The following is a 9,733-nucleotide window of genomic DNA, read 5'->3' on the forward strand; positions in this document are numbered from 1 at the left end:
CCCCCCCCCCCCCCCCCCCCCCCCCCCCCAAGGTAACCAGAGGCGAAACAAACAAACAAAAAACCCAGTTGATTCTTAAATATATAGGCATTTATATGCACCAACTAGTGCCAGGTGCTGGGGGTACAACAGTGAGTGATGACCCAGTTCTGCCCTCCCCAGGGCAGTGCAGAAGTGGTGAAAGACACACCTGGGGGTAAGTATGACAACAGCATCCTAAGAGCCCCAGCGAGTCCCCCCGTGGCCCACTCCAGCCCTGGCCCGCGACCAGGCACACGGGGTACACAGGGCCCTCAAGAGAGAATGAAGGAATGAGCATATGCACACTGAAATTGCTTGAATTCCATAACGGTTTCTAAAGAAGCTCAGACTCTTCAAAAGAAGAGAGGCCTCTAAATGTCCTTACCTACTGTGGCTCCCCATAACACCCCCTCAGCTCGCATGTGTTCACCCAATTAAGAAAGAAAAGTGAATGAGTCCCAGTACTTGAGAATCAGCCTCATTACTGGTATCCTTGAGTTGAATTTTAAGGGAGTTTGGTATCTCCCATTGTGATGACATCAGAGGGAACTCAAATGACACCCCCTATTCAAATGCCTTGGGCATCAACTCCAACTTTTTTTTTTCTTTTCCTTTTTAAAACATCTTTCAAAGAAGTTAGGTTGGAGGTGGTTTCCCAAGATGAGGGGAGAGGCCCTAAGAGCAGTCCTTGTTATAACAAAGACCCCCCCCCCTCCAAGGGGCCCTCAGGAAGCTTTCTGAGGTTAGCAAACTGCTCAGGGCCCAATGTAGCCAAAGCTGGAGCCTGGAAACTAAAGGCCAGGCTGTCTAGAAACAACCATGGCTTGTCCAGGTTCCTCCACTTAGGAGCCCCACAAAAAGGACAGGGCTAAGGGTAGAAGGCTGATGGAGAACAGCCATGCAATTTGTTAAAGTCAAGTTTTGGCTTTAATTATGAGGCAGCCTTCAAGCTGTGTGCTCCAGAACGAGCTAGACGATGGAAGTTTTTTAAAAAATGTAATGCCCAAAACATGCTTAAATCATCTGAGTCTTTCCAACTAAGGTCACTGGGAGAAGCCCAAAGTTCCCAGATGATCGTCTTGGTTTCCATGATCTCTGCATCTATTCAGTACCATATTCTTACTTAATACTGCATAGTATTATCTATTCGAGGGTGCACAACATTTGGAGACCATTCAAATTCTGGCATTAAACCAGGACGCTGGCTGGACATGTGACTCTGGGTTAATCACTTATTTATTTATTTTTTTTCAATTCTATTTCTTGAGCCTCACTTTCTTCAGCTGTCAAATGAGAATATCAACCTCCCATGGTTGTTGCTTCTGTTGTCAGATAAAATAAGACATGCCAAAGAGGCTCTGGACCAATAAAAAGCTAGGTAAACACTGGTTATTTCAATGATGGCATCCATTTCCTCTCTCTCTGATTTTTCGTTGATTATTTTCCCCTTTATGAAATCAAATTGGTATCAGTTCCACTGATCTCTCAAAACTGACATCTTGTATTTATTATACAAACATAAGAAGTCCTATTACCCACAGGTGAGCAAAATCTCAGTAACAGCTGCATCTAGGTGACAGGTACAAGGGAACTCATTACACTAGCCTGTCTGCTTTTGTTGCATGTAAAAGTTTTCCCATAATAAAAATTAATTCAAAAATAAATAAAGCCTCACCCTCTGGCTCAGAGGTGAGAGGTTTGATGAGTGAAAAGCGCAAGGTATTTCTTAAAACTGGAAATGACTTTTCCCGCACAACAGTATGAGAAAGGGCTGAGGGCTGTTTTTTAGGTAGACTCAGCTTTACAGAACAGGCTTCATTTGCAAAACAAACGCTGAATGCAAATGAAGACCTGCCAGGACCCTCCGACCACAGTCCAGCTTCCTGAGGAGGTTCAAGACTCCCCTGCACCCAGGGCACAAGCCAAGTGCGTCTGTCGCCTTGGGTGGGCAGGTCTCCAAGGTTAAATCCGGGATCAGAGTCTGAACCGAGACTGCCTAGCATGTCACCGCCAGCCACTGCGGATGCCAGCCTTCCGACGGGAGGAGCACTTTCGCTACCAGGATCCCAGAGGACTTGAAACCCCCACGAGGCGGGAACAAGAGTGGGAGAGGGCGTGGTGAACGGAGGTTTGGGTAGAAGCCCTGGGAAATTAAGGGAAGCGTTTCAGTGGCTGTCAGGTTTTATATCTGAAAAGGAGATCTGGCTGAAGATCAATTCACCTCGCGCGATGCCTCTTACAGTTTACATAGCACTTTCCGTCCATTATCTGATGCCATCCTCAAAAGTGAAGAGGAGAGACGGCAGATGGTATCACCCGCTCTTTACAGATGCGGAGCCAGGCTGGGAGGCCGCCTTGGCCAGAGCCAGGCGACCACGAGGGCGCTGGACGCCAACCCAGATCTTCAGGCGCCCTCCTCACCCGCCCACTCCCATGCAGACCCCACGGAGGGGGACCACCCAGGCTGGCAGTCTGTGGCATATTCTCATGAAAGGCTGCCAGAAGGAGAGGACTCTTTTTTTTTTCTTTTTCTTTTTTGGAGCTTCTTGCTCAAAACCTATGACAAGGTGCCCACCAACTTTTGAACAGGGTTGAAAAATCACAGATTTTTTTTTTTCCAATGATAGTTTTCAAATAAATCTAGCATGAGGCCCAAATTACTTTAACTGAAGACTCTTCCTCAAGTGAAAGAATCTGCTCTTGCCTCTGTACTGCTCAGTAATGCAGTCAAACGTTGAGGAAAAATGCAGTACAATTTTCTGATGCAGTCTTAACCCTTGAAAGTCTCCGGCTGGCGTCAAGTCCTGAGCCCAAATCCCTTGCCCAGGAGGCTGCAGCCTCGGCCTGGAGCACAGCTCCCTCAGCTTCTGCTCATCTGCACCTGTCTTCTCAGGTTTTCCCTCAGGCCTGGATGGAAGGCCTTCCCCCCTGGGGAAAAGGCCAAATCTTCCTGAAACCTTCTCAAGGGCTTTAGTCAGCTGACCCAACCCCACCCACTGCTCTCCTCAATCCCTCCCTCTCCAGGGTCTTCCCCATCAGTACACAAAGGCAACACCAGCACCCAAAAAACCCTTCCCATTATGCACATGTCCTTCCAGCTCTGTCCCCCTCTTGCACAATCAAACTTTGCCAAAAAGTTGTCCACACATGCTATGACCAGTTCCTCACCTCCTAGTCCCCGTGCCAACCCCTCCAATCTCGCCCCCACCCCATCCATTGCACTCCACTGAAGCTGTTCTCTGGAAAGGCCTCAATGGCTTCCATTTTGCCAAATAATCCAGTGGTGACTTTTCTGGCCTTACCAACCGCATGAAACATTTAACCACCACCCCTCCCCAACAATACACCAACACACACACACACACACACACACACACACACACAGCCTTTCCTTCTCTCTCTATAGGCTCCTGGATTTCAATACCACTGATGGCTCCCACATTTTTATCTCTTGCCTGGCCACTCCTCTGGTGCTGGACACCACTCTCACACTGCCTGCCTGACATCTCCACCTTGAGTCTAACAGGCACTTCAAACTTACGGAGCCCAAACGGAAATAGCTTGATTCCATTCCCCTCCCGCTCCCAATCTTCCCCATCTGGGCAAACGGCACCACCCATGTACCCAACTGCTCAAGCCAGAACCCTCAGAGCTATCCTAGACTCCTTCTCCCCAGCCAGCATCAAACCCATCAGCAACCCTGCCCCTTCTACCTCCAAAGTGCATCTCACACCCACCTGCTCCCTCCACTCCCCGTCACCTCCTCACCTGGCCTGCTCTCCAACTCCACACCTGCCCCTCTCCACCACTGCAAGCCCCTTTACCAAGAGTTGGGGGTGTCACTTCCCACTGGAAACTTTCAGTGGTTTCCCACTGCACTTCAAATGAAACCCAACCTTTTCAGAGGCCTCCAGAGTCCTGCACTTTCGCCTCATGCTGCCCTCTCTCCGTCCCCCTTGTCTCAAGCCTGTGCCTCTCTTTAGATCCCCCCAAAGCCAAAGTCCTTCCACACGGGCTCTCCTCTTCCTGGTGCTCTCTGCCAAACCTCAGAGCACCTCTTTAGGCTACTTTAGCTGCGTAAGGCCAGGTCACTGTTCCCTGTGGTTTCATCAAAGCATTTGTCACATTTTGCAATATATATTTCTGTACGCATCTGCCACCCCCCTGGATGGTAAGCTAGAGGTTAGGGTGGTGGAGGGGAGAGGGAGTAAAATATGTCTATTTTAATTATCATCATAATCCCAGCCTTAAGACAGTGCCTAGAATAGTAGGTGCTCAGTAAAGTAGCTCTTGAACCAAGGAATAAAGTAGATCCAATTACGGCATGAAAATAATTGTTACCTTCTAGGAGCCCAGAGTTAGCACTGCCATTTAGGCACACGGGTTCCTCCCCCCTTCCTCTCTAATAACAACAACAAAAATGTTTAGTGTTGTTGCACTAACAGCCCAATAGCTCAGCATATCCCACCCATCCCCAGCTTGTCATCTTTCGACGAGGAAAACACAAAAACCATCCTCTTGCTCAGCAAACCCAAATTAACCAAAAGACCTTATAAGCAGATACCATGAGTACTTAAAAATTCTTCGAAAATATCACAAGGTCTTTTTGTTGTGCATTTTCTTTAACCCAGAAGAAAAGATTTATTAAGAAGCCATGGGATCAAACTTACGTTACCAGGACTGTATCATTCCTTAAAATGCCACGGTACCCTTGGTGACAAGCATATGCCAATTAACTGGACACCAAATACTTCTGTCGCCCTCTCCCCACAAAAGAAATCAACTATGTTTTACTTTCCCCTTTATTTCTTTGGTTCCCTGCCAACATGCAAATTCAGAAATATTAATCCACAAGATCCCAGCTGATTCTAATCCTCCCTTCTCCCTAACCCACACAGTTTTATGAGGTCATAAATAAAATGAGCTGAATTCAACTGCTTTCAGCGCAGAACAACCAGCATCCATTCGTACTGCCTGGGGTCTGAGCCACTTGTCTGGATCCTCACTTTTCATGTCAATGTTCCAAGTCAATAAAAACATCAAGAGCTTTCCCCCCAAAAAATGCCCATGGTGAAAGACAAGATAGCCCAGAAATGACAGGCATACAACATGATTATTATGAACTCTATCACAAACATGACCAAATCCCAATTACCCGTATGTGAATTCTCCACAGAAAGTGGGTAAAGCCACACTGGGCTTTCTGGTGTCCCCCTCCTCCCCAAGACTACCTCCTCCTGCAGCCTGGGAATAACAGCTCAATTAACCTTAGACTTGAACAAGCATAATTAACAGGTAAGCCAGCTGGCTGGAGGGGAAACTTCCAAGATTAACTGAAATTATTTTGGGTGCCTGGGATTATGTGCCCCCACGCTCTATTAGCACATATAATTGGGAAACAACCATGCACTTTTTTTTTTCCAAGACAGTGGCAGACTTTCATTAAGTATTTCCTTGTATTTGACCATCAAGATTACCAGGCTATTCAAGAGTCCTTTTTGGAATGCCAAGGTACAAATCCACTCTCTCCGTGAGAAGACAAAAACAGAAGTTAATCAACTCGTCCTCGTCCGTGAAGCAATTTGGCCATTGGCCCAGGAAGAGCTTGTCGAGACCTCTTGAGACCTCTCTCCACAAGACCCAAATCAGAATTTCAGAGATGGAAGAAACTCATGGGTCAAATATGCATTTTTAAGATAAAAAATCCAAAACCCAGAAATGGCTAGAAACTGGTACCCTCCCAACTTTTCTCATCAGCGACATTTACTCCCTGCTGTGAGAATCAAATCACCTTAAAAGTTCTTTGTCGCTTTACAAATACTGTAAACTGAGCCAGCTACCCAATGCAAGACAATAGTAACACTTTCTGATTAATCGACTTGATGGAGAACCCTTAAACTTTCAAAAAAAAAAAAAACAATGCTTTTGATTATCATGACCAACCTACCTACCAAAGGAGGAGGAAAAGAATGTTACAAATATGCTTTGCTTTTGTGACCACACATTTTATTATATAAGCAGCAGTCCGCTCTCTTACTATGAAAGCTTCTACTTCGCTAAAAACCACAGGCCCAAGCCAGTTAAAGGAGACAAAACTGAATACTTTTCACACAGTTCATAGAACAACTGTTTTCACAGCAAGCTCACATAAATGCTATGTGATATTAACACATGCCTGCTATGTGGAAGCCGACTTACCAAGCTGTGAAAAGACCCATGTTCACTATGGAACCTGCAAAATTAATATTCTCAATGCCCATAAAGCAGAAAGGAAATGCTCTTTTTTTGAGATGTCAAGCTGGCTTCTAAACAATCCTTTGGCGAAAATGGACATGCCTAAAAGGGCGGGGCCCCAAGAGGTGTGTCACTCCCGGTATCAATTCCTATAAATCAAATCCTGACAATCACCACAATATTTTAAAAAGAATGAATTATGATTCATGGGCCTTCAAACATTCATTACCCCAAGAACATTCTCAGCAAAAAGGAAAAAAAAAAAAAAAGCTACTGTGACTTGATTAATGGCCAAAGCAAGACAATAAAATAAATTTCATAAATATAAGAAAAAAAACTGAATGACTGCTCTTGGCTTCGAGGTAGGCACGTAAATAATTCTTCTACCCCGGGATAAACACACATAAAGATTTTGTTTACCCTCCCAGGCTAAGATTCTCAGCAGGGAAAAATACCAGTGAATTTGTTTAACTAAGACCTAGTTAGGAGTATTTGACAAGTGGCAATAATATTTAATTCCCAACAAACTCAACTCTCAAGCTGCCAAAAATCAAATTCTCAATCTGGAAATCTGATGACAGGAAGGAAAGAAGAAAAGCACTGTCCATCAGTAACATATAGGGAGAGCTTTTTTTTTTTTTTTTAAAGATTTTATTTATTTATTTGAGAGAGAGGATGAGAGGAGAGAGAGAGCACATGAGAGGGGGGAGGGTCAGAAGGAGAAGCAGACTCCCTGCTGAGCAGGGAGCCCGATGCGGGACTCGATCCCGGGACCCCAGGATCATGACCTGAGCCTAAGGCAGTCGCTTAACCAACTGAGCCACCCAGGCACCCTAGGGAGAGCTTTTTTTAAAACCCACTTTTTCCCCTGCTAGAATTGAGTTCGTCCACAGAACTGCACAAAGCTTAACCAACTTTAGTTAACCACACATATAGGGTTTACTACCTGACCCTACCAAACATGTCTGGGTTTGAGTCCCTGGAGCTAAAATTATCCTGGCAAAGTTAAAACTCCCAGCATCATCAAGGTACCTGAGAGCCAAAACCTACAACTCATCTGCAGAAACCAGGAGGCTGAAGACCAGGAAAAGAGAAGCCAGGAGAAGCAAAGACTGCTGGTTAACTGGTTAAGCTTGGAGTCCTGCTTGTTATTCTTACAGTGGGCATCAAAACCACATTTTCCATCACCAGATTGCTTTCTTGAAACGGTAAAGGATGCAGAAGATTGGTACCAACTGGTAAAACTTAAAACTCTCTTAAAGCTCTCCTCCATGGCCTGCTAAAAAGTGAACCCAGCCGGCTTTCGAGAGGCATTTTTTAAAGAACTCTTCAGTCATCCCTGGCTTCATCATTCCCAAGTATCACGTCCACGTACTTCACCAGACACCCCAGGCCACGCTGTGAGCCACCCGCTTCAACACTTCACTTGCCAAAGCCGTGTCTCGTCTGGGGAAGAGTTTCCACAAAGCTGGCTCTAACAGACCAACCGAAGGCACACGGAGGAACCAGCAGTCATTTTCTTTAACCTAAGGATGGCAGACGCACATGCTCCAACCCAGTGCTGGCCAGAGGCTGCCCGCCAGGTGCTCTCGGCCTCCGCCAGTGAATGGGTGGTTTTGTGTTATTCTTAAATATCTATTTCTTCAGCCCACCAGCAGTAACTTCCCAGATTCCCAAACTGAAGTTAGGGAGTGAAAGGGGCAGGCTTACCCCCTTACACATTTCTCTTATCTGGGTGGCCACTGTAACTTGGGGGAGTACCCAGCCCCCAAAGAGGCTACAGGCGCATATCCATACATATATGCATCATGTCAAAAACCCCCAAAGGCACATCTCTAGGGTCCTGCGGTTTCTTGGCTGGAAGAATGAAGGCTTTATAACATCACAACCTTCAATTGCAAGCCCCACCACCACCACCCTTTAAGCCGGGTCTGCCAATTATAGCGCCCACCTCAGCCCTCCCCCTTTGCTGGGATGCTGGACAGCCCGCAGAGGGACGAGGGAAGAGGGGAAGCAGAAAGAAGGCCCTGCTAACAGACTGAAAGTAAAGAAGTGGGGGGAGACTTTTCCCTTCCCCTCCCCCGTCTTTTCACGGAGCATCCCCCAACTAATTTTTTTTTTTTTTTAATGAAACTTAATAAGCTTCTTGCCTACCTTGGCTGTTTCTGCAACAAGTGCATGGGCAATCCGACAAGACCAGACTCCGCTTGGGGGGTGAGATGGGGGGCGAGCAGAGCTGATGGAGTAATTTCAATATTAATTTATGTCAGAGCCGCCTTCTCGAAGCGCTACTCACTTACAGTACTGCCCTCAGCCTGTAAACAAATATCGCTCCGCCAGGAAACATACTCCCAGATGCAAGCCCCTTCCCCAGCAGGGAACAGGGCCCTGCGCCGCCCCCACCCCACCCCCAACAGCATGCTCCCCCACCCCGGGAAGGAAGCTCTGGGTTTCCAAAGCACCAACCCACCACCTCCGCCACCACCCCAGCAAGAAACTTACTCGGTCCGTCTACGCCTCCACCCTCCCTTCAGGAAATCTACTCTCCATATGCATTCAGCCTCCCCGCAGGAAATCTGCTCCCCCCTCCCCCCTTCTATATACATGCACCCCTCCCTCTCCTCCTCCCCACGCGCCCTCCCCAACCAGAAACTTACTAGCGTGCAAGCGTGCAGGCTCTCCTGATCCTGGAAACTTACTCCCAGATATAGCGCCCGCCAGCCCCCTTTCCCGGCCCTGCTCCCTTTCCTGCCCTCCGCGGCAAGCAACTCCAAACTCTCCGCATCCAGCCACTCTCCCTCCCCGGTGGAAATTTGCAGCGCGGGGCCGCGCGCGTGCATCCACCCTCCCCTTCAGGAAACTTACTCCCCATCTGCATGCACCGCCTCTCAGCCATCGCTTAGAGGGAAGGGGGTGTGCTAGGGAGACAGAAATACATATGTATCTCTCGCCCCTCCCCCGGCCGCAGCCCACTCGGGGCCGAGCCGCGGTAACCTGGCCTTACCTTTTGCATTGCTCCCCACCCTCGCCCCCTCCCTTAACCCTCCTTATCCGCTCCCCGGCGCCCCCCTTTTTTCACCCATTACCCACCCCTAGCAACCGTTCCCAAGCTCCTCTCGGCCTTTTTTTTTTTTTTAATCCAGGATGCAAATTCCTCCCCTGTCAGCAAATCGACTGTCAAATTATTTTCTTGCAAAAGGAGAAAGGCGGGGTTGGGGGGGGGGTGGGAGCAGAAGCAAAAAGGGGGAGGGCGGGGGAAGGGAGAGAGGGACAGAGGGGGGGAGAGATATCCCTCCGCAGAGCTGGGTCTGGCGGCGGGCGGGGAAGCAGGAAGTAAGGTGTCCAGCGCCGCGGCCGGCGGGTCCTCCGCCGCGGCCCCCACCCGCGCCCCCTGTCCCCCCGGGCGCCGTGCTCGGGCGGGCGCGGGCAGCCTGGCGCATTGTTCGCAACCTCCCCGGCGCTGCGCTGCCGACCTTAT

General features: G+C 48.3%; 1 protein-coding gene across 20 annotated transcripts in view; it reads right to left on the reverse strand.

Moving 5' to 3' along the window:
* Positions 1-9,462, reverse strand: part of TRERF1 (transcriptional regulating factor 1) — a 200,785-nt gene extending 191,323 nt beyond the window's left edge. For 3 of the 20 annotated variants that reach the window (XM_081828247.1, XM_081828238.1, XM_081828243.1), the window contains exons 1-2: positions 9,121-9,252; positions 8,410-8,491 (exon numbers count right to left, since the gene is read on the reverse strand). The gene's annotated coding sequence lies outside the window, so the exon portion shown is untranslated. The other 17 variants (XM_081828246.1, XM_081828237.1, XM_081828242.1 and 14 more) reach the window with 11 other exon arrangements.
* Between the last annotated feature and the right edge of the window lie 271 nt (positions 9,463-9,733).

Source organism: Leptonychotes weddellii, chromosome 8 (genome assembly GCF_054177405.1).
Source record: "Leptonychotes weddellii isolate Sample4059 chromosome 8, ASM5417740v2, whole genome shotgun sequence".
Classification (NCBI taxonomy): Eukaryota; Metazoa; Chordata; class Mammalia; order Carnivora; family Phocidae; genus Leptonychotes; species Leptonychotes weddellii.